Source organism: Neofelis nebulosa, chromosome 16 (genome assembly GCF_028018385.1).
Source record: "Neofelis nebulosa isolate mNeoNeb1 chromosome 16, mNeoNeb1.pri, whole genome shotgun sequence".
Lineage (NCBI taxonomy): Eukaryota > Metazoa > Chordata > Mammalia > Carnivora > Felidae > Neofelis > Neofelis nebulosa.
In genome coordinates this window covers 16,639,753-16,664,303 of record NC_080797.1, presented here as the reverse complement: position 1 = coordinate 16,664,303, position 24,551 = coordinate 16,639,753, and the positions used below count along the sequence as shown (strand labels likewise).

General features: G+C 57.2%; 1 long non-coding RNA gene across 1 annotated transcript; it reads left to right on the top strand.

Moving 5' to 3' along the window:
- The first annotated feature begins 4,446 nt into the window (after nucleotides 1–4,446).
- Nucleotides 4,447–9,041, top strand: LOC131497762 (uncharacterized). The gene is made up of 3 exons (XR_009255130.1): nucleotides 4,447–6,306; nucleotides 6,428–6,661; nucleotides 8,753–9,041. It is a non-coding gene; the product is annotated as an uncharacterized LOC131497762 (long non-coding RNA).
- The last annotated feature ends 15,510 nt before the right edge of the window (nucleotides 9,042–24,551 follow it).

Genomic DNA, 24,551 nt, shown 5'->3' with positions numbered 1-24,551 from the left:
TTCATTGGAAGCAGCCGATAGCTACCAGGGCCCTCCTGTGTTTCCTTTCCTTCTGGTCATTCAAGCTCCAGGAGAACCCACCCTCAAAGCCGGCCTTCCCTTCAACAAGCCCAGCAGGTGTCGCTTCACGCAATGGTTCTCCGGTGGCCGCACAGTGGAATCACCTGGGAAGCTTCTGGACCTAATGGTGCCCGGCCCCACCGCCCCCAGGGGTCGAGGCCATGTGTCCAGGCTTTAAATCTTCCCTGTGGGTCTGAGTGGGGATCCCTGCCTGGGGAGGCTTCAGTGCCCCTCAGAGGGGAGTCTCGCTGCCCTTTACCCCATCGTGGCCAAACAGTCACAGAGAGAACGAATTAGAAATCCGGGCAGATTCGACTCAGACACAAACGCGTCCCGGCACAAGCAGCAAGGTGCACGCCAGGACCCCTCCCGAGGGACACAGAATCTGCCAAAGCCCTCGCAGTCGATTGATCTATCGTTGACTGTCTGTCTCCCCATCAGGGGAGACCTTGGACGTGCCCTGAAGGCGTTCCAGCAGGTGCCAGGCCAGGCCCTACGGATCCCCCCTTTTCTGACCATTTCTTCGGTGCCGGCTGCTCGTCTATCACATCGGCCAGGTGGGCAACACTCTGTGCTTGGGAGCCCGGGGGACAGGCCAGGCTTCGAGAGACCCACGGTCCCTCTAGCTCAGCATCTACTGGAGACCAGGAAATATCAAATATTGCTTCCTTGAAAGCAACACGACCCCTAGTCTTTGGACTATTTCTTCAAAAGGTTGAACTGCGTTACAGAATACTCTCCTTCTCAATGACTTAGTTTATAAGATCTCCTACTGGAAAACAAATGCCTCCAAGGTGAACTTAAGTGCCCTGAGTAACCCCTGAGAGTCAGGACAAGGCCGTAAGACTCCAGGCTTTTCCCATTAAAGTACCACGAGCCTCCCTCCCGCGCGAGCGTGCGTGCTCCCCGCGTGCGTGCTCCCCTCCGTCCTGCCTTGCTCAAGTTCAACTCTGAACTTCAGGGGAGGGAGAGAGACACACAGGGCCCCAGGGGCCGGCTGGGCCGCTCCGGGCCGGCTGGGCCGCTGCTGGAAGGACTTCTCGGCTTTGTTTGCAAAATTAAATGTGCTTTGAAAGTAATGAGTCAGGAAAGCGGCATTTGAAGGAGGTCTGGAAATGAGATTTCCTGCCTGTGGGTTGACTCACGCCTGTCTGTCTCTAAATCTACCCCAAGGACATTTGTTCCAATGTGACAGGACTTGTGTGCATCCCCAGGACTCCTCCGGTGTGTGTTGGTGGGGGGAGATTGTCCAGGCTTTGGGGAGGATCCTGCGTTCTTTCCTGACTCCCCCTACCAGTCACCCTGAGCAGCTGAGAGATTCATCCCCCAAGGCCTGTTCCCTCAGTCTGGCCTCCGTCTCTGAAGCTAGAATCTCAGTGGTCCTTTGTCTTCTTGGCTAACACAAAAGCAACTAATAATTCGGGGTGACCAGCTGTCCTGGTGTGCCTGGGGCCAAGGGACTGCCCAGGATCTGGGACTTTCAGAACAAAACCCAGGAGAGTTGGGGACACCGTGAGGCTAACTGGTGGCCCTCTCATTGTTGCCGGGGCCAAAATGACTGCAGTGGAAGTGAAAACAAGCTGTCTGTTTTCCCCAGGAACCTTCCTAGAATCCAGAAGAATTCTCTGTGGTTCTCGGAGAGGTGGGGAACTTCCTCAGGACCACCCAGCTTGTAATTAGCAAGCCAGGTTTGGAATCTGATTTTCCAATTCACCAAATGCTGCTGGTTTACCCCTCTGAGGCATCGTTTGAATTGCAAAGCTTTATTTTATAGTCTTGGGTGGTCCTCAGACCAGACCACCTCAGGGGATCTGGTGGGAAGGAAGCCTCTCCACCCCGTCCTGGGACTCAGAACCGGGGCTTGATCCCATCCCCAGGTGACTCTGGGCACAGGCGCGATTAGACCAGGGACAGGCCAGCTCCAGACACAGGTCGGATGGGAGGAAGGTGCTGGAGTCATTGCCGCTCTTTTGCAAAGCCACAGAACAACAGCACCTTGACCTGGGGGCAGCCTCCCCAAGCTAAGTGGGATATTTAACGAGACCATAGGCTCTGAATTAGAGTTTTATCAAATTCGAAGGGCACTTACAGGTGTTTTTCACTAAAACTGGGAAATCCATTTTTCACACATGGCAGAAAGAGATTCTTTTGTGTTTTAAACGAATAGACCATTTTTAAGGTAGTTTTAGATTTACAGAAAAACTGAGTAGAAGTTACAGAGTTCTGATATGCCTCTTACCTCCTCAGTCCCCACCCCTCTCCACCCCCCAGTTCCCCCATTAGTAATGGTGTGGTTTGGGGTGATGGGGGTTTGGAACCCACGGCCAAGAAAGAATTCTTGAGATGTCTTGGATGCAAAAAGGTGGTTTTATTAAAGTACAGGGATAGGGCCCGTGGGCAGAAAGAGCCGCACTAGGGTTGTGAGGGGCAATTGATCATACACTTTGGAGTTGGGGGAGGTAAAGATGGGGGAAAGTTTCCAAAAGGATTTTCAGATGTTAAAGAACACGGGGCACCTGGGTGGCTCAGTCGGTTAAGCACCGACTCCGGCTCAGGTCATGATCTCGCGGTTCTTGGGTTCAAGCCCCGCGTCGGGCTCCGTGCTGACAGCTCAGAGCCTGGAACCTGCTTCGGATTCTGCGTCTCCCTCTCCCTCTCTCTCTCTGCCCCTCCCCTGCTCGAGCAAACATTTCTAATAAATTTTAACTTGGTAAACAAACGAGGTCTTGCGACGCGAGTAGTACGTGATGCCTAATGTCACGTGATCACAACTGATCCAGTGGTTCTCCGTCTCTCTCTCTCTCTCTCTCTCTCTCTTTCTTTCTTGCTGGGGGATTGTGGATGATCGTCTCCTATGCTCAGATGCTTGGTCTCAGGCCGCGGTGTGTGGCAGAAATCAGTGATTTTTCAAAACCTTGGAAGGTGCCCACAATTGGCACTAGGGTAATCTTTGTCACATTTTGGACAGTCCTTTGCTTTTCCACCCAAGAGTGAGCTTAGGAATGCTTTGTTTCATTCTAGGTCAGGCTGCCTGTGGATATAGACCCTTTCCTCCGCTGCCTTATTGCCGGTTACATTAAATACAGTCTATGACAAGAGTGTATTAATACTGTATTGTAGTCAACATCCGTGCAGGCGTATACCATGGCCCCCATGCAGAACTTTGGGTTACAAGCGTGTTTCTGGAACAAATTGTGCTCGCAAGCCAAGGCTGCAGGTTACAAGGAAATACAATTTTATCTACTTTTCTTTCTGTCTTTGTTCTCCCCGTCAGTGACACCTTGCATGCGTGTGGAATGTATGCTAAAATTGAAGAGCCCGCACTGATACGTTGTTTTTTGTTTGTTTGTTTTTATAACAGAAGTCCACAGTTTCCCGTAGGGTTCCTCTCGGTTGTGATACATTCTATGGGTTTGGACAAATGGACGGTGATGATGTATACCCACCATTATAGCCTCACGCAGAGGGCTTCGCTGCCCTGAACACCCTCCGTGTTTCCCGTTCATCCCTCCCTCCTCCCCAACCCCTGGCGGCCGCTGGTCCTCCTACTGTCTCCAGAGTCCTGCCTTTTCCAGAATGTCCTACAGTTGAAATCGCACAGTCTGCCGCCTTTTCAGACTGGCTTCTTTCACTCAGTGACGTGCATTTAAGACTTTTCCATGTCTTTGGGGAACTTGCTAGAGGGGTCTCTCTCTCCCGCTCTCTCTCTTCACCACTAAATAATATTCCATTGTCTGGATGGACCACAGTCACTTTATCCATCACCGACTGAAGGGGTTTCTCGGTGGCTTCCGAGCCTTAGTGACTCTGAATAAAGATGCTATAAACATCCGTGTGCAGGTTTTTGTGTGGCAGTAACTCTTCAGCTCCTTTGGGTACGAGTACCAAGGAGTGTGGCTGCGGGATCGTACGGGGACGGTGTGACTGGTTCTGTAAGACACTGTCTTCTGCAGGGGCTGCACGGTGAGCAGTGAGTGGGCTCCGGGGGCTGCACATCCTCGCCAGCGTCGGTGTGGTCAGTGCTCCGGATCCTGGCCATCCCGACAGGTGAGCGGGGGCGTCTCGTTGTTGTGGCTTTAATGTGCCCTTCTCTCGTCGGGGAATTATATGACACGGAGTCCCTTCTCGGGTGCGTATTTCTCATCTGTGTATCCTCTTTGAGGCGGTGTCTGTTTAGATCCTTTGCCTAGCTGTTAGTTGGGAAGCAAATTCTTCTAAAACAAGATACTTTTAAAAAGCCACAGCCACATACTGTAGGAGTCCATTTATATGAGATGTACAGGGTAGGCAAAACCATAAGACAGAGCGCTGACTGGAGGACGCTGGGGTGGGGGTGGGGGGTCAGGGGAAGGGGAGAGGGGGCAGGGGGGAGGAGAGGAGGGGATTTTTAATAGGGGCAGCTGGCATGGGGGTTGGGGGGGGGGATTGCTGTCCCTGTGGGCTGATGAAAAGGTTCTGGAACGCTATGGGCATCGGTTGCCCAGCACTGTGAACGCCCTAAATGCTACTGAAGTGTTCACTTTAAAATGGTTAAGATGCGGGGCTCCTGGGGGGCTCAGTCGGTTGAGCCTCCGACTCCGGCTCAGGTCATGATCTCACGGTTCGTGGGTTCGAGCCCCGCGTCGGGCTCTGGGCTGACAGCTCAGAGCCTGGATGGAGCCTGCTTCGGATTCTGTGTCTCCCTCTCTCGCTGCCCCACCCCCATTTGTGCCCCCATTTGTGCGTGTGCTCTCTCTCTCTCTCTCTCTCTCAGAAATAATAAATAAACGTTAAAAAAAATTAAAACGGTTAGCATAGCACGGAGACCTCCCTGCACGCCCCCCACCTGCTCCGTCTGCCCGTGAGGGTCCCGGGCTGCCCCCAGCCCCCTCAGGTCACGGTCACTGGGGTGCATCACTCCCTTTGTGCCAGTAACTCCAGGCATGATTCTGACGCCCCGAGGTCACCAGCGACACCACCAGCCGAAGCGGCCTGACCTCACAGAGCAAAGCCTCATCCCTTCCTAATCCCGGCCACTCCCCGCCCGCCCCGCTCACCGGCTCCCCTCCGGTCCTCTCTGACGCTCAGCTTCGGGGGTGCCGGAGGTGAGCCCTCTCCCTCCGCCCGGCTGCATTCAGGGTCCCCGTCACTCGGGGAAAAACCAAAGGTCTGTGTTGAAAATGGCACGTCCGCTGAGCAAAATTCAAGTCGTGAGCCCTGGCTCCCACCTGCCTCCTCAGCGCAGCCCGGTGCCCCCGCCGGGGCCCGTGGTTCCTGCCCCGTTCCGTGCTCCTCCCCGAGCAGAGGGTCCCTGTCGCCTGGGAAGGTGGTGGCTCTGAGGGCAGGACGTGGGTCCCGCGCCGCAGCCGGCTCCGGGAAAGAGCATCTGCAGGGGAACAGCAGGGACCCCCACCGCCCGGCACGGACTGATGATGCTCAGCTCCTGCCACACCGCTTCCCACCGCCCCGCGGGGCAGGTGCCTGCGACCCGAGGTACAGATGGCGACCGGGCAGACAGTGGTGGCGAGGGCAGGTGTGGTGGCCCCTCGGCACCACTGTCTGCCGAGGACCTCGGTACGTCCAGTGCCGACACACCCTCCCTCTCCTGCCCCGACTGGACCACTCGCCCCCGGGTCCCTCCTGTAGCCCCACGAACCTCCGCCCGGCGGCTGAGTCCCTCGGATGATCTCCATCCCGGTCCTTCTGCCCAGACACTGAATGAGACGACTTTCCCACCTTCCGGGGGCCTGGCCCGTGACTCGCAGGCCTCCTGGCTAAACGGTTGCCTGAGGGGAAAACAGGACCACAGGGCCTTGCTGAGAACTCCCTGCCATCCGTCAGGACGCCACCGAGGCTGAGTTCTCTGAGATGCAAACCCTTCGGCACCGGCCTCTCCTGTCTTTCCAGGATTCCGGGGCCTTAGGGGCCCTCGGAGTTACAACCTTCGCGCAGGACCAGATGGTAACCAGTCTAGGCTCCGAGAGCCGGGTGGGGTGTGTCGTGAGCGGTCACCTCTGCCACAGACAGCTGGGGGATGAACGGGTGTGGCTGTGTTCCCATCAAACATTCCTTGAGAAAACAGGCCGAGGACAGGGTGTGGCCGGGAGGCCGTGTTGCTGACCCCTGGCTTCGAGAAAGGCCGAAGGGAAGACGTTCACCGGCTCCGTTTCTTTTCTTCCTGAGTTCAGGACACCGTCACGGCCCCTGGGGGCTCAGGAACTGCTCATTCAGAAGCATCTGTGACCTCCCACGCCAGCTGGTTCCCCTGTAAGTCGGGGGTGTCCCCCACCGCCCCCCAACAGGAGGTGCAAACCCATCTCCTACTGGATCCACACAGGGTGGGGTGTCCCCAAATCGAAGCAACTTGCCTATCTTTCTGCTCCCTGAGTTTCCAACTAGGACGATTAAAAAAAACCCAAGAACTATTTTCGAGGCCCTTGCAGACGGCCATTGGCAGAGTGCCAGCCGCGGCTGGGGCTGCGACGGCAGGGTCCTCTCTGAACCAGCCGGATGGTGCCTTCTACCCGGGAGAGCAAATTCCAAGGGACTTCTGGGGTTAAAGCTCCAAGCCTCCGATGCAAGAATGCTGCCTCCCCAGGCCGACTGGAGTGCCTCCAAGCAGGTGAGAGACATCGCCGTAGCCCTGTGGGTGTTTGCACAGTTACCTGCAACAGTTTTTAAAGCCAAGTAGCTAAGACACTTGGAGTGAATTTTAACATTTATTTTTGAGCGCACGCGCAAGAGAGACAGAGCACGAGCAGGGGAGGGGCAGAGAGAGAGGGAGACACAGAATCCGAAGCAGCTCCAGGCTCCGTCCGAGCTGTCAGCACGGAGCCCGACGCGGGGCTCGAACCCACGGACCGCGAGATCATGACCTGAGCCGGAGTCAGACGCTTAATCCACGGAGCCCCCCGGGCGCCCCTAGAGTGGATTTTAGAGCGACCACTGGAAAACCAAACAGAGGACGAGCCGCTGTCTCACAGTTGAGACCTTTGCGCCTCTTAATCCCCCAAAATGAAGCATTTCTAACCCTGAAAAGTAGCCGGCACAGCCCAGGCACCTGCCACGGTCACGCGCGGCCTCCGTGGGTCAGGGGCTCGGTGAGGAAGGCACAGCGCGCAGGTCGGGCAGGATCTCCACGGGCCTTGTGCGGAAAGACGCCTGGGAGGGAACAGGAGGGGCGGCTGTGAGCTCAGGACCGCAAGCCACTAACTGTCCCCGGGGGGCGGGGACACTTGCACTTGCAAAGCCGATGTCCCCTCCGGTTTGCAGAGTGGGGTTTGTAGCCGCTGCACCCACTCGCGGTTGTTTGTCCAAGAGGCGCACGGCGGGGCTGCCTCCTGTGAGGTCCCTTGCTGGCGGCTGCTGGGACTTGCCTCCGGGGCTCAGGGTGTTTACAACAGAGCAAGGATGTGCCCGCCGCTGGCGGAGAAATGGGAGGCTCCTGGCGGGGCCCGTCTGTCCTTCTGTCTGCACTCCCTCAGGCAGGCATCCCGCGGGCCGGTTGTGACCATTGTCTCCTTCACAGAGGCACCAGGATGGAGAAGCCGTCCCCTACACCTGTCGCAGCCCAGAGAGGCCAGGAGGCAGCGGCCGGGCTCATCCCCGCCCAACACAGGGGGGCGACACCCCGCCAGGGATGCTCTCCCCGGAGCCCTTCTCCTCCACCCGGACACGGGAAAGAGCCCACTGGGGTCTGGAAGGCTGCAGGGCTGAGGCCCAGCGAGGAGACGGGCTCACGAGGACAGAGCCCTGGCGTGTTTTGCTCGCTCTTGAATCCCCAGCGCCTGGCACATCCTTGGAACAGAGTTGGCTCAAGAAAACACCTGCGAAATGAATGCACGAATTACCAAACAGAGAAGCAGAAACTATGACTGAAACATAAAAGTCCATTAAAACGTGTAGGGCTTCCTCACCGGGCCCGGAGCACCAGGCTTGAAAGCAGGGAGGGGAGGCACACTCCTCGGGGGCAGAACTCAAGGAAGGCCCCAAACTCTGTGACCAAGATAGACAACTTTTCGATGCAGTATTTGAAGAAAATCAAAGGGCATGCAAATAATTCATGATAACCTTTTAAAAAAATTTTTAAATGTTTATTTTTTGAGAGAGAGAGAGAGAGAGAGGCAGAGAGCATGAGCAGGGCAGGGGCAGAGAGAGAGGGAGACACAGAACCCGAAGCGGGTTCCAGGCTCTGAGCTGTCGGCACACGGCCCGACACGGGGCTCGAACTCACGAACCGTGAGATAGTGACCTGAGCCAAAGTCGGACGCTCGACCGACTGGGCCACCCAGGCGCCCCTAATTCATGATAACCTTCAACTCAGCAGACAGTAGAGGTGAGGGAACTGTTAACCTCAAAAGGCAGTACTGGCTGAAAACGGGGTCCACGAAGGGTTTTGATAAAGTCAAGAATAGATTTAGAATAGAAGTTAGGGATGAACATTAGTCCAGAGAAACAGAACCAGTAGGATATGCACAGAAATAACCAGGAAGACATGTTTAATGAGGGGTTGGCCCATGTGATGATGGAGGCTGAGAGGCCCCGTGGCCTGCCGTCTGCAAGCTGGACACGCAGGAGAGCTGGGGGTGTGGGTCAGTCCAAACCAAAGGCCTGAGCACCCACGGGCGAGGGCAGGAGAAGATGGGAAGAGAGAGGTCTCCGCTCAAGCAGAGGGAGTGAATGAGCCTTTCCTCCGCCATTTTGTTTTATGCAGGCCGTCAACCGATTGGCTGATGCCCACCTGGTCTGCCTGACTGGATTCAAATGCTAATCTCTTCAGGAAACAGCCTCACAGACACGCCCAGAAATAGCTCACCAGCTACCTGGGCATCCTCTACCCCAGTCAGGCAGACACATAAAATTACCCATCACAGGATGCTTGGGGTGAGGTCATGGAGGGTATGGAGGCTTGGACATCAAGTGAGCCCCATTTGCTGCATTGGATGTGCAAGAGACCTAACGCCAGTGGGGTATTTCTTGCTTTTTAAAAAATAGTTTATTTATTTATTGGGGGGGGGGGTGAGCAAGGGAAGAGCAGAGAAAGGGAGAGAGAGAGAGCCCGAAAGACCATGAAATCATGACCTGGGCCGAAGTCAGACCCTTAACTGACTGAGCGACCCAGGCACCCCCATTTCTTACTTTTAACACAATGCAGTGCAGGAGAGACTGATCTGATTAGCAGAACGAGGCAAGCTAAGTGGGTCTCCTTCCCCTGAATCCCCAACCCCAAGCTCCCAGCCTTTTCTGAGGGAAATGGCCGGACAAGCGCGGGTGGCTGGAGGAGGGGACTCCCGGCCCCACAGTTTGGTCCCCACAGAGAGGCCACTTGGGAAATGACCACCGCACGACTGTCCCCACACCAGGGCGTAAAGCCACCCGGCACCCGGGCCTGCCATTCATCTCCAGTGGCACGGCGGACCCTCACGGCCCTGGGCACGCCGCCCGCCAGGACGCTGCGGAATTCGTGGGAGCCAGCTTTCCCGATTAGCGCGAGAGGCTGGACGGACAAAACGGCCAGCAGCCCGACCGTCTGTCTGCGACAACGGAACCTTCACGGAACCGTGGCTTCCCTCATCTTCCCTCGCTTTCAACCCAGGACCAATCAGGAAAACATAGACGTGCCCCAGACCCAGCCACAAAGGATGTCCCGCTCCTCGTTAGCCCACAGCTCCCCCCCACTTCCCACTCCGCCATAGGCTCTCCTGTCCCTGTGCAAACGCAGGGACGGTGGCCAGCGCCCCGCCGACGGGCCCTGAGTAAGCGGCCTGTGTCTTTCTTGGGCGTCTGTTCATTCCCACAAGCGGACAGGGAGGCCAGGGAGCGAGGCCAACCTCCGACAGGACAGGGACTTACCTCCTGCGGTTCTGGGAATCCACTGGCTCCTTCGTCGGTCAAGAGAACTCGGCGGTGGGGGGTGTCCGTCCTCACGGTGTGGTCTCGGGCTGCCTCGGGAAAACTGGCAGGAGACTTTCTAAATAGTTCAGCTGCGGCCCCCGGCTTCAGGAGCCCAGCCCGGGCAACGGGGCTGTCTCGGGCCCTCTGTCTCTCAGAGACGGAGCTGGACCTGCCCGGGTAGGGGTGTCACAGTACCCTGAGGGGCTCTGGGCGCTCCCTCCGCCTGGGAAAGCATCCCCCAACTTGCAGAGGGGGGCGTAGGGTGCTTCTGAGTCAGGACGGCGGAGTGGGTAGGAGCCCAGACGCGGAGGCAAATCGCCAGGGTTTCAACAACCTTGGCATCCAGCCTCTCGACACCTCAGTTCGAGACAGGGGATAATAAAAGCACCCCCAACCTAGGGGAGTCGTGAGGGTGAAGAGAGACATTTGTAAGGCTTCCGGAACAGGCCTGGTGCAGGGAACGGGCCTTACCTGGTATCCCCCGTCTCCACTCTTTGTTTTGCCGAACGGAACAATAAACGCGCAGGTTCTCGTGGAATCTTTTTTTGCCCCGAAAGCGAAAACGAACTACAAAATCTCTAATTTCGAAGCAGCTCTTGGGCATCCTTGATACTATTTCGAGGCTTCTGGGCACATTCCTTAATTCTGTTCTCTTCTTTCCCGGTGGAACACCGAGTCCCGGGGGGAGGGCGGTGGTGGGAATGCCAACGGGAACATTCTGGTTGCTGGAGAACCCGCTGACTGCACCAAGACGGGAGACTTCCGGGTCGTCTGCTCCGTCGTTAGGTCACCGGACTGGCCTGCCACCCGCTGGGTTGGCGGGCCCTCCCTCCTCTTGAGCTCGGCGGGCGGTGAGGACTGGCGTCCTCGAGGCTGCCTTTTCGGTCGTCTTCTGCTCTTGCCCTGGTCCGTCTGCCGCTACCTTCCTCCAGACCCGCCCTGCTCTTCCCCTGCACCTGCCCCAAAGATAGCGCGTGTCAACGGGGGCCTCGATTCTCAGCCTGTGCACCTGCTCCTTTGATCGTGAGAATGTCCCTATTGAAACGCAAATGTGTTCACTGATGGGGACGGCCCTGCACAGCCTTCTCTGGTTGGTTTACATCATCACTTGTCATCCAGACTCCTCTGTTTAAAACTGCAATCCCCCTTCCCAAGGGGAAAACCCAACCAGCTCAACCCCCCTTCCCTCCCGCGCCCCACTGTTCCCGCAAGAACACATCACCTTCCAACGAACTGCTGTTATGTACTCATTTGTCACATTTATTTACTGCCTGTCTTCCCACATTAAATGTAGAGTTCCGTGAGCTGCAACAGTGCCGGGTAAGCGCTTGGCTTGGGGAAGATTTCGCTGGACTCCTCGGTTCATCACCTGGCATTTAGGGCCCATGCTCAGGAACAGGCGGAGACCTGACGGCTCTGGGCCCACACCGGGCACGGGGCTGAGAGCCAGCGTTCACAAACTCTGCTAACACCTTGCCCTTCCCAAGGCATCTAGGTGCACGGTCGTTTTTCCGACAGTTCAACGTTATTGCATTTTACGAAATTGGTAGTCCTGTAACAGATTGGACTTTAAACGCGAAATAAAACCAAAAAATAGGTCCTTTGCCACAGGTAGTTTGAGAAGCACGAGGCTGGCAAATGAAAGAGGCCTGAAGACCTGGGACAGAGGAAAAACACATTTTTTTTAAGTTTATTTATTGATTTTGAAAGAGAGAGACAGAGACAGAGCATGAGCAGGGGAGAGGCAGAGAGAGAGAGAGAGAGGGAGAGAGAGAGAGAGAGGGAGAGAGAGAGAGAGAGAGAGAGAATCCCAAGCAGACTCTGCACTGTCGTCACGGAGCCCAATTCCAGATTCAAACTCACGAACTGTGAGATCATGACCTGAGCCGAATCAAGAGTCGGATGCTTAACCGGCTGAGCCACCCAGGCGCCCCAGGAAAAGTCCATTTCTAAGATACAAGTTTAAATCAAGGAAGATCCAGAGCGTGGGATGCCGTGTGCAGAGCTATGGGGGAGCGGGCAGCCAGGCAGGCAGGGGTGCTGAGGCCTGCAACCATCTAGCCCATCCTCCCACCCCCACCCCCACTCGCCTGGGGGACTGGGGGACCATACTGTCCAGTGGGAAGGGCTCAGGGTGGCCACCCAGTCTGCCGGCCACACCACCCCGTGTCCTTTCCAGGCAGGACGTCTCTCCACCACCCCCGAGGTCATGGTTGGCCAAGCTAGAAACGGCACTCGCTGCTGCTTGCCCAGGGTCTTGAGCTTGGGGGTTCGCCCCAGGGTCTTGAACTTGGGGGTTCAGAAAGAGCTAACACACCCTCTCCCGGGGGGGGGGGTTAAATCATAAACCGGCGGGGTTCAGGAGGCTCTAGAGGAAGAGAGCCGTGGGGCAGGTGAACAGAGCAGGAGTGAAAATGGAGACAGTCCTGACAGCATTCTGGAATGTCCCAGGTATCCTGAGCCCCATCTGCCCCGGGGGCTCTGGGTCCTGTGCAAAAGAAATCCCAGTCCTTTAGGCTTAAAGAAGCATGGGTTGGGTTTTCCGTAGCCCTGAAGACAGGGCCGATCCAAAGGCAACAACCCCGTACCCCAGAGTCAAGGCCACACCCTTCCACGGAGTTTGACGGTTTGGGCTCCTTTCCGGGTCCTGGCTCACTGCTGGCCAAGCCCTGAGGGACAGGGCCTCCTGAGCTGGCAAACTGAAAGGAGACGGGTTCAAATGGAGCGTGTAGGGACTGGGTCCCGATTCCTGCTTGTCAACAAGTCAGCAGCATGGTGAGGTCACTGTTTCTGTGGCTCAGCTCTGAGGGGGGGTTGGCAAACTCGACTTTCAAGGACTGGTCAGTATAAAGGGGCTCGTTCTACAGGGGCAGAGCGCGCAGGGGTCAGCCTTCTGTGTCCGTGTGGTGCCCCTACAGTCCCCGAGTTACCCTTTCCGACGCTAACCTAGGTGCTGCTGCGAAGGTATTTTACGGATGGGATAAAAGTTCATCATCGGCTGGCTTTACAGAAGGAGACGATGCTGGGCTATCTGGGGGGGCCTCATCCAATCAGTTGAAAGTCTGAGAGCAGAGCTGAGGTTTCCCTGCAGAAGGAAGACTCCCACCCGTAGCTTAGGCAGCTTTGGCCAGCACCCTTCCTAACAGCCGTTCCTACAACCTCAGGCTTGCCTCGCCAGCCCCCTCGGTCACGTGAGCCTGCTCCTTGCGACAAATCTAGACACACACACACACACACACACACACACACACACACACAGACACGCACACACCACAGGCTCCTGGTTCTGTGTCTCCGGTCGAGCTCTGACTGGTACACAGCGCGTTAGGAACTTGGGCCAAGTTCAATACCAGAGCCCGGGAGCTCCCGCGTTGTGGGCAGTCCATAGCGCCTGGCATCAAAGTCTCTCCCGGGCCCAGCAGAGCTGGTGCCGGTGGCACAGTGGGACCGCCACGTGGGCCGCGGATCCTGCAGCATGGCCTGAGGCCGTCTCTCGACAAGCCGGTGAGAAGAGATTCTCAGACGCGAGCAAGTCAGACGGAAAACCCGGGACCTTTTCCTCTCAAGGCGAACCCCCGCTCCGGCGTGGGGGAGAAGGTGCCGTAGACCCCAGTGGCCGCCTGGCACGGCAGGAGCGGTCACCCGAGCCCTCGGACCAGCCCCGCACAGGTCAGCTCAGTGCCCTTGGGAGAGGCGCCCCGCCGCTCCGTGCCTCGGTTTCCCTATTCACAAAGTAAATGAACCGGATGACCTCTAAGATCCCGCGACCTCTGGCATCGGTGGTTCGATCCACGAGGCAGCAACCGTGGCATCCTCACATGTGGGGAGCCCGATGCCTGCTCTGGAATCGCTGAGCCACCTTTGAGAAACCTGAATTTTAAGCGAGCTCGACAAGGCTGCAAGCCTCACCCAAGAGCCCAGCTCTCTGCCGGGGCGTGAGGCCCCACAGCGTTTCTCTGCGTTTAGGGGTGCTGGGAGCGACCCAGTCTTGCTAGGGCCGGTATTGGGGTACTTTTCCAGCGCTCTGTCTTAGCGCATCTAACACGTTTGCCCTGGGCTTGTCTCTCCAATGCACAGGTGATAAGCGTTCACTCTGACCTCGGTATCCGGTACCTTCCCTCCATCTTTGCCAGGGAGAGCCTGGGAACCGTCTGCCCCGTCAGAAGGCTCTCAAAGCTGCCGATGGCCAGGAGGACACCTTTCAGACGGAAATCGGTTGCGTGCCTGGCTCGGGCAGCAGCTTTGGAAAAGCCAATGTGGGGTGCTTCCAGGACCCAGGACACCCCCTCCTTGTACTTGGTCCGTGTCCGAGGCTCTTGTCCTCACCCCCTTTTTCGTCAGCTTGAGAACCTGCTTCTGTCTCTCTCCAGTGACTTACGGAGATGGCCACTCGAGAGCTTGATAATTCAAGTTACGCCTCGGAACCTCCCAGCGGATGAAGCTGTCTGTTTGCTTCGAATGCGCTCAGGCATTTGACATAAACCACACAATGCAGAAGGGCCTCCAACTTTCCAGACCTAAGGAATGAGGCTCGGGGAAGGGACACCAGCCCGGCCGCTTGCGCTCTCTGCAGGGAGCTGGCCGGGCCTTCAGGGGGTCAGTGATGAAAACCAAATGCCCCGGGGCCTCTTAGGAATCAAAACAAGATAAAAGTGGGCCTGGAGAGCGGGGTTTACAGACAGTGCTGGAATTCGTCTTGGGATCTGGAGACTTTTCCTGATGTGTGTTCACGTGTGTGAGTTGTTTTCAGGGGCGGGAGAGCACGGGCGTTGGTGGAACAGCGTGGGAGAAAATAGTGCAAACGCAAGACAGGCTGGGCCTTCAGAATAAAAATAGGTTCTTTTTTACCCAGAACGTGGTCGCGTTTTGAGCTAAGGGATGGGGGGGACCTTGAGGGGACGCGAGCGTCATTTCTGCCATCGGGCTTTGTCTGGTCTGGTCTTTCGTAAGGAGCCTGCGCCTTGAGGGGGGCTCCTGGGTGTCTCCCAAGCTCACCACTCTGTTGCGAAGGGACGTGATTATGGGAAAACTGAAGTGGGAGACACCTCCGTCTGTCCTTTCACAACCAGGGCGGCAGGGGGTCTGGGGACTCCAGAGCGGTAAGTACCGCACAGCCACAACAGCTTGCACGAGGGATCGGACCCCCGCGTGGAGGCGTGACGGGAACCACAGCATCCAAACCACAATGAGACACGACTATCACAGAAGGACCAGAGTCAAGACAGATAATAACAGGCGTTCGCGGGGATGTGGAGAGACGAGCCCTCGCGCGCTCTGGCGGGCACGTAGAATGGCGGGGTCACCGTGGAAAACAGTTTGGTGCTTCCTCGAAAAGCTAAACGCAAAATTGCCCCGTGACCCGGAAATCCCACTCCTGAACACGTGCCCGGGAGAACCGAAGACAGATACGGAAACACATAAACGCACGAGCACGTTCGCACGAGCATTCGTCACGACGGCCGAGAGGTGGAAACAACCCAACGCCCGTCCGTGACGTGCAGCGAGTGGGTCAACAATCTGTGGTCTAGCCGCACCACGGAACGGTGTTCGGCCAGAGAAAGGCACGGAACTCTGACACCTGCCATGACGCCAGCAGACCCTGCACACGTCGCTGAGACACAAAAGGACTCAGATTTCTGGAATAGGTGAATCCATGGCGACAGAAAGTGGGTGGTTGCCAAAGGCTGGGGGAGGGCGCAACAGGAAGCCTCTGCTTAACGAGCCCGGGGTTGCCTTCCGGGTAACGAAAGTGTTCCGGAACCAGGGAGAGGCGCTGGCTGCACACCAGTATGAATCACTAAGTACCGCCGAATTCTCTAGAAACGCTTCCGTACCGCGGTCTCGTGGTCTCCTTGAAAAGGGATCTGGGAAGCGGGTGAGGGGCCCCTTACTGATTTTCCACCGCGGACTGGGACCACAAAGCAGCAATCGAGGGAGAAAGTTCTGGAAGTCTCCCCTGAGGCAGGATGAGCGGGATTAACAAGGCCCGCGAGACCGCATTCTGGCCTCTGAAACACGTGTTGCTGTGGCAGAGCTTCTGGCTCAGGTAGAGAGTACAGGTGAAGAAACGTGAGCGAGCCACAGACATTACACCTGCCCCCCGGGCCCAGCCTGCTCGTCAGTAGAGGGCATACCGATCCTGAGACCGTGACGACGTCAGCATACGGGCCGTTCCCACCTGGAACCGGGTTGGAGAGCGTCCCCCAAAGACGTCCACCCCGGAGCCTGTGAGTGAGACCTTATCGGAAATAGGGTCTCTGCAGACATGGTCAGTAAAGATGATCTGAGATCCTCCTGGGTCAGGGTGGGCCCCAACCCAGAGACGGTCCTTCTAAGAGGACAGAGCAGAGGCACAGGGAGGAAGGCCGTGTGACACGGGGGCAGAGACGGAGAGGCAGCTGTCGGCCTGGGGACACCAAGATTCACCGCCAGGAGCTGGGAGAGATGGGGAGGACCCCACCCCAGGGTGGGCCTCGAGACACCCTGATTTCAGACGTGCAAGAATTTTGTTGTTTCAAGCCGTCCATCCAGCGTGCGGTCCTCTGATGATGAAAGTGTGGAGCCCACAGGCTCAACAGCCGGGCTTTTTTGGGGGAACAGAAGTCTTACCTCGACCGCCGTAACCCTGGACGGCCGCTCCTTCCGTCTCACACATCCAGCCCCGGTCCCGGGCAACCGGGTCGTAGGACGATTGCTCGGCGAGGACCAGAACAGGGGCAGGGGAAAGAAAAAGGCTCTGAGGTGGGAAGCCGCCCAAGGACGTCCCTACCTTTCCCCCGAAGCTTTCAGAGCTCTGCCCCGGAGGAGACGCAGAGGCCGGTGGGAGGACAGAAATCGTGGGAAAGAAAACACACTCACGTTCCACGAGGAAGGTGGTCCTGGCAGTGACTCCAGACACTGTGCTGCCTGCTTTTCCTCCCAGGGACGGTCAAGCGTGACAAGGGACAGCAAGGGAGACGGGGTGCGTGTGTGTGTGTGTGTGTGTGTGTGTGAAGAAGCCCGCCCACCATTAGCTATGACGTCATCTTGCCCGAAGTCTGGAGAGGCCCTGGGCTTCCGCAGAGGCGTCTCCTCCTCGCAGTCAGTTGAGAAGCAGAAGCTTCGGGTGCATCCGTGCGGGGATTCCTGGGGACCCAGAGAGGCCACAGGCGTTACTGGAGGACCCGCTACGTCACCCTGCCCCCCCCACCCCCGCCCAGTGGGCTGCCAGTGTCCCTCTTACAGGAATGGGAGGGTGCCGGGCAGCGCGTCCGTGGGGTCCCCAAACCCAAAGACCATCAGATGTGCCACGGCCAGTGTCACCGTGTGAAGCCAAAACCGGATGAGAAGCCCCCCACCCCCCCGCCCCCCAAACCTGCAGCCAGCCACGGACATGGACGTCTCGGAGCGCTACCCCAGCGGCCGGTTCCCAGGGCAGGTGCAGGGGCGCGTGCCGGGACAGAGGGCTGCCACGGCCTGTCCCCTGCGGCTGGCTGCCGGCGTTTGGAGGGGAGCCGGGGCCAGCTCCAGGCTGTGGCGCTCACACCGGCCGCGGCCGGGTGTTTACCGGAGAAAGACGAAGCTTTAAACCAGGCGATGTTAGCGAAAAATGCCCGGCAGAACTGTTTACCGGGCGAAGCTGAGTTAAATTTAGTTTTCTCGTTGCCAAGCGGGGACGGGCCTGTCAGAGGCGCGTCTGAGCAGGGACGGAAATAGAACCGCGCGTCTGCACACAGCGGGTTGATAGCAGTCGATTCGCACCTACCCCGAGACAAAGAGAGGCACTTTGGTGTCCAACTGGGTACAACCAAGCTGAGCGCCGGACCCACGCTACGGGAAGAAGAAAGGACAAGGGGTTAATAAAATGCACGAAGGTATCAGATCTTCCCGCCCCCGGGAGAAAACCCGCTGCGGATCTGACGGGAGGAGAGCCCGTCTTTCGAAGAGACACACGAGACCGGCCAACAGTCTGGCAAGACGAGCCCACGCGAGGAATGAGAGCGTCGCTGCGATCGCAAATAGGAAGATTAAAAGTTAGAGACCTCCACGCACCACGTCAGGCCGGTAATTTGAAATTCTAGAACAACGGCCCTCAAGACACGGCCCCCTGACCACACGGTGTTCACGTGGCGAAGGAGAGCACGCGGCGGGCAGGAAGCCCACGGTGGTCCACAAACACGCGGGTCCCACGCCTGGAGCTTCCACGCCCTCCAGAGGCACGGCGCTCCCTCGTTCCCGGTGACCTCCCACCCTGGTCCTTCTCTCTAATTCCTCCCTCCGTCACCCGTCCGGCACCCCATTTGTTGCCCTTGCGCGAAGCTGTTCTCGTCACGACACCTGACACCGGGAGGGCTCTGGCGGAGAGGAACTCGGGCGTGTCAGCTGTGCAGTGTGGCCCCCGCCCCGGGGCCCCCCCGCACACGCCTGTCCCCACCCCAGGCATCCGATGTGCCTCTCAGCTCACTAACCTGACATCGTACCGTTTCAGCTCACACGTTCTCGCACAAGAGACTCTCTTTTCTGACCAACACTGGCCAACAGACGATGATTTTATGATCTGTAATTCAGAAAAAAATTCATTCTCCCGTGGATTCTTAAAGTTAGGTTACTAATTAGAAAAAGGTCCATTCAAAACAGGTGCTGAAGGGCGCCTGGGGGGGTTCAGTCGCTCGATCGTCCGGCTCTTGATCCGGGTCATGATCTCGCGGTTCATGGGTTTGAGCCCCGAGCTGGGCTCTGTGCTGGCAGCACAGAACCTGCTTGGGATTCTCTCTCTCTATCGTCTCTCTCTCTCTGCCCCTCCTCCACCCTCTCTCTCAAAAATAAAATAAACAAACAAAAAACCCAGGAGCTGAACGTTGAGCGGGGAGGTGTGCGTGTGTGTGTTGGCGTATGGGGGGGGAGGGGCAGCTCATAGAATAAAAAGGAGAGAGAACAATCCATCCACAACTGATCTGATTCCTCCACGTGCCAGCTGGAGTCCTTGCTTTTTTTTTTTTTTTTTTTTTTTTTTTTAAATTTATTTTTGGGACAGAGAGAGACAGAGCATGAACGGGGGAGGGGCAGAGAGAGGGAGACACAGAGTCGGAAACAGGCTCCAGGCTCCGAGCCATCGGCCCAGAGCCTGACGCGGGGCTCGAACTCACGGACCGCGAGATCGTGACCTGGCTGAAGTCGGACGCTTAACCGACTGCGCCACCCAGGCGCCCCTGGAGTCCTTGCTTTCCAAACGTACCCGGATCCTCCCTTCTTCTGAGCCGACCTTCCTGTGTGCGAGAACTTTGGAGCCACTACGACCATACGGTGAACGCTGGTCTAAAGGGCAGGGGCCACCCGCGCAGGGCGCTCAGGCCGGAGAGGCCAGGAGCCCTGTGTGGGCAGCGGGCACTGGAACGCGCCCCATGGATACGCAGACAGAGCTCTGCAGGCCCGGTGGGAACAGCACCCTCACTGCGTCCTCCACCAAGGCCGTCTCCCACCAGAACCAGCACAGACGAGACCAAAATCTGAATGTCAAAACGTGGGGCTGAGCCCGGGGCCTGGCCCCCTCCCACACCTGTCACTGGTTCCAGGGGAACCACCTCAAGGGACGCTGGCCGCACGTCCGAGCCGGGAGAGCCTCGAACCGTCCAGCCCCTTGAGTGCCGCCGTATTCGGGCGGTTACAGGTGAGGGCGCCGTCCCCCAGGGCGGGAAGGCCGAGCTCTGTGTGTGGTAGTAAGGGTCAAGGCTCGAAGCTGGTGATGTCATGGTCCAGGGAGGTGCGGGCCGAGGTCGGCCCCGACAAAAGGCAGGAAGGAGGCCAGGAGAAGCCCCCAGCGGGAGGGCACACGGCCCAACCACCAGTACGGCCCAAGGAAAAAGAGGTGAATTCACTCGGGTGAAGCCACTGGCAGGCACGGATGATTCTTTCTGGAAAGTTTAGGAAAACATGAGCGTCCTGCTTCGTGGGCACATTCCAGGCCTAGCCACCTAGCAGTCATCCCAGCCTCCAAGCACCAGTACCCTGCAGCTCCCAGGCCACCACCCTCGTTCCAGGAGGGGCAGCCTGGAGGGGAGCCCAGGCCCTGGTTGAGGCCCTGTGCACCTGGAGAGGGCATAGAAGCTCCCCACCCTTTCCCCACACCACACCTTCTTTCCTGTCTCTCCATCTGGCCGTTGACCTGCATCCCTTATCATACCCTTTAATAAACCGGTAAAGCTCAGCGTTTCCCTGAGTTCTATGAGCTGCTCTAGCAAATTAATCGGACCTAAGGAGGGGGTCGTTGGAACCCCCAATCTGCAGCCCATCTGCAGGCTGTCAGCTGCCCTGGGGACTGGCATCTGAAGTGGGGGCTGGGGAATAGTCCTGTAGGACCGGACCCTTAGCCTTTGGAATCTGATGCTATCTTCGGGTAGACAGTGTCAGAATTGGGTTGAATTAAGTCGAATTCTTGAACTAGAGTCTAGTTCTCTAGCAAGAACTAGATCCAGGAACATTCAAAGATCAGGGCGCTCTTAAACTAGGAACCCCTTCACTGAAAGATCTGAGAATAGAAAAACTCAAGAGAAACTCCATAGAAAGTTATTTAAGAAGAAAATAGAGGGGTGCCTGGGTGGCGCAGTCGGTTAAGCGTCCGACTTCAGCCAGGTCACGATCTCGCGGTCCGTGAGTTCGAGCCCCGCGTCAGGCTCTGGGCCGATGGCTCGGAGCCTGGAGCCTGTTTCCGATTCTGTGTCTCCCTCTCTCTCTGCCCCTCCCCCGTTCATGCTCTGTCTTTCTCTGTCCCAAAAATAAATAAAAAACGTTGAAAAAAAAAATTAAAAAAAAAAAAAGAAAATAGAAAATCTGACACAAAGCATTTCTGCCGATGGAAATTCTCTCTCCCACATCACCCATGAGGCAGGAGAAAGCTGTAATTTAGCCCCCCAGACTGAATAAATATCCTCAAACACACACTCGGAGATATACGAAAAAGAAAGACCTGTAATCAGAAACCTAAGGCCGAAGAACGGAAAAAACAAATGAAATGTAGAAAAATATCTAAAAATTGGAGGTGGGTAAGGTGTACGGGAATTCTCCGTTCTATGCTTGCAACTTTTCTACAAGTTTGAAAATACCTGAAAATAAAAAGTTGCAAGAGTGCTGAGGATATTCTCATGGATGTCTCCGTGCGCTGGCTGGGAAACCGCCCCGCTGACCAGTGATGGGGCGTCATAGCCCCCACGCTGCAGAGGGCAGTCAGGCGGCCCCACGGAAGACACGTCATTGGAGGGCCCGGCGCAGGGCGACCGCGGGAACGGGAGCCTCGAACGTGGTCTCTGGGGAGGTGGGGGAGGCCAAGGCTAGAATCACAGTCCACGGCCTCAGGGCTTGGCCACTCCGGAGAAGAGTCTGGTCCAGCAGCGACCAGAGAAATGGCTCCAGATCCCATCTATGCCGTGTGCTGGCCAGAGGCCTTCCATAGCAGAGTGACTTCCACGTGGTATTTACACAGTACACGGCCGGTGGTCATGATAACGGTGATGGTGTTGGCGTGGAAGGTGACGTTTACAGTTCCCCTGCACCTAGAGAGCAAGCTGCAGCCTTCAGTTTGTTCACAGCGTGTGCAGAGTTGATGCATTTGCACCCGGATCCGCCGGGTGTTTAAGGGAGAATTTGCAGCTGCCGAGAGGAAGAGTAGGGAGGAGAGTTCCGTGAGCAGGGAGCGTGCTCTCAGGTGGCAGGAGATGGGCCAAGGATAAGGCGGCGGGGGGGCGGGGGGGGGGCCTGAAACAGGCTCCTTTCCTCCTTCCTCTGCTGCTTCTCCCCCCTACAACTTCGGAGCATCTCCAGCCTCACAAGTTTGGACCACCTTACGAGTCGGAGCACCTACCCCGAGACGTTCTTAACGCATCTGAATCACATTCTGTTGGCTTGCAGAAAACGGGTTCTGACAAACTACTCCCATGATCCTGCCGGGCATAAAGCAACCTGTGGCTTCTTGTCATGCATTTATTCATTCAACGGACCTGTCCCAAGGGCCCTCCCTGTGCCAGGTGCGGTCTAGGAGCTGGGAACCCGGAGAGGACCTGAACAGAGTCCCCGTTGTCACAGAGCCGCCAATCTGGTGTGATGGCTCAAATGACCATATCACCATGTCCCTCAAGAGGGCAGACGCAAAAAGATCCTTAACAAAATATTAACAAACTGAATCCAGTAAAATGTATATATTCTTACGTTTATTTATTATTTATTTTGAGAGAAGGAGAGTGAGCGAGCAGGGGAGGGGCAGAGAGAGAGAGAGGCAGAGAGAATCCCAAGCAGGCTCCACACGGCCAGCGTGGAGTCTGATGTGGGGCTTGAACTCACGAACCATGAAATCATGACCTGAGCCAAAGTCGGACGCTTCACCGACTGAGCCTCAGACACCCCATCCTGTAACATATTTTTAAAAACTCATGAGGGGGCGCCTGGGTGGCTCAGTCAGTTGAGTGTTTGACCCTGAGCTATGGAAAGCGTGGGCAGGCTCAGACCAGGGCCACTCCGTCTGGAGCCCGCGGAGGGGCTCAGGATGGGCGACTCTGCCGATTCTGCACTTAGGGCTTTCTGGGCAGTGTCCCGTGGAGACGGTCCGTAGCTCACGTTGGCTTCACAGAGGGGCCTGGGGCCCACAAATAATTAGAACCGCTTCCATGGGGACTCCTGGGTGAGGCGGACACACAAGCTCTTGCCAGACGGTGCGTCCCCACACCTCCCGAGAAGACAGTCTCATAACGGAGAGGTTACGACCGGGAGGGCTGGTTTGTCAAGATCAGAGCTCCGGTAAGGGAGTAGCATTTCTACCTCCCTCAGAAAGCAAAAGGAGACCCCGCTGATTCCTAGGAGATAAGGGGATTAGCAAGTCTTCAAACAGGTGCCATGGGAGCCTCGGGGACAGACTAGCTCAAGCACAGAAGAGAAAGGATGATGTCAGGTGCCCTGTGGCTCTGGGGGAGCCAGTGGCACCCCCCCGCCCCGTGGCACTGCACACCCAAATGTGTCTCGTGATGCCGTTAGGTCCGCGTGTCTGAAGAAAGAAGGGCTTCGTCTCTACGGCCCCGTCTACGCAGGGCGGCCTCTGTCAGGGAGACACCTGCCTTGGTTGCAAACAGCCCGTTCCTGCTGACGGCTGGTGAGCCGGGCTGAGGCACACGGGTTCTGGGGATGCATCCCGCTTACCCTGCCGAGCGCACAGGCAGCCAGCCCCTTCGGTGAGGTGGAGACCCAAGCCGCACGGGGGTGCCCCGTGTTTGAAGCTGGGGTCCGCCCTGCCAGCGGCAGGCACCCAGGAGCAGCCCCAGGGCAGCTAGGACGTGCTCCCCGGGAAGGCCAGGGGCCGCTCCAGCCCCGGCCACATCGTCAGTTCTCGGAAAGCATTCTCTGCCTTAAGTTCTCAATCGCATCATCATTTTTTGAAGTTTATAAATAATTTATTTTGTGTGTGTGCGGTTAGCACGGAGCCCGATGTGGGGCTCGATCTCAGGACAAGACCGTGACCTGAGATGAAATCAAGAGTCAACCAACTGAGCCACCCGGGCGCCCCCTTAAACTTCTGTTTTTTTTTTTTTTAAAAAAAAGATGGAGCTTATAAATTCAGATTGATGTTACGGTAAGAACAGAATAGGACAAAGGGTCAAAACGTGGCTGCTGGGGGCCAGCGGGGAGGGAGGGACGGACGGGGGGAGCAGGAAGCACGTCCAGGGCAGCGAATGTCTTCTGTACGATGCTGTAACGATGGCTACAGCTCATCACGTCTGTCCAACGCCACAGAGGGAGCCCGAGGGCACACTGTGGGCTCTGCGGGATGCTGATGCGGCAGTGGAGGCCTGTCAGCTGTAACACACGGACCCCCTGGCAGGATGCGGATGGGCGGGGGGCAGCTGTGCCGATGCGGGGGCAGGAGGCCAACGGGAAATCTCTGTACCGCCCCCTCAGTATCACTGCAATCCTAAAACTGCTCTAAAACATACCGTCTATTCATAAAAATAAAAGTAAGAAGCAGGGTAAGTGAAAAAAAGCAGGACCGGGTCGCATGACGGACTGCGCCCCTGACCCTGAGCTTCCTGGCAACCCAAGTAAAGAGCAAAACAGACCCCACGTCCACTCTGCTCAGGCCCTCCTCCGCCGAACCCCACCGGGCAGAGGCAGGCACGGCAAAGCCCCCTGCGTTCGTGGGGTCTGGGGGCTGGAATCGGGACGTTCTCGCTACCCCGGCAGTGTCGGGTCACGCCTCGCGCCCTCTGGCCCTCGGTCAGGCCAGGGCCCTTGGTGACGAAGGCCTAAAGAGTGGTGGCCCCCAAATCGGCCGGTGACGGAGCAGCCCCGTCCGGAAGGGCCTCTGGCGCAGATCCTGAAGCTCTCTGTGTGCAGGACCAAGTGGTTCCTGCTTCCCTGTGGTGTTTACGAGCACGGAGTGAGGAAGGCTCTGGGGGACCCTGCCTGGGCTGAGACAAACCACCGTACAATTTAAATGCAGCGTGGTTACGTAAAACTCAGCGAGCTGTGGGTGCCTGGGTGGCTCAGTCGGTCGAGTGTCCGACTCTTGATTTCGGCTCAGGTCGCGATCCCACGGTTCGTGGGTTCGAGCCTGCGTTGGGCTGTGCGTGGACGGCACGGAGCCTGCTTGGGATTCTCTGTCT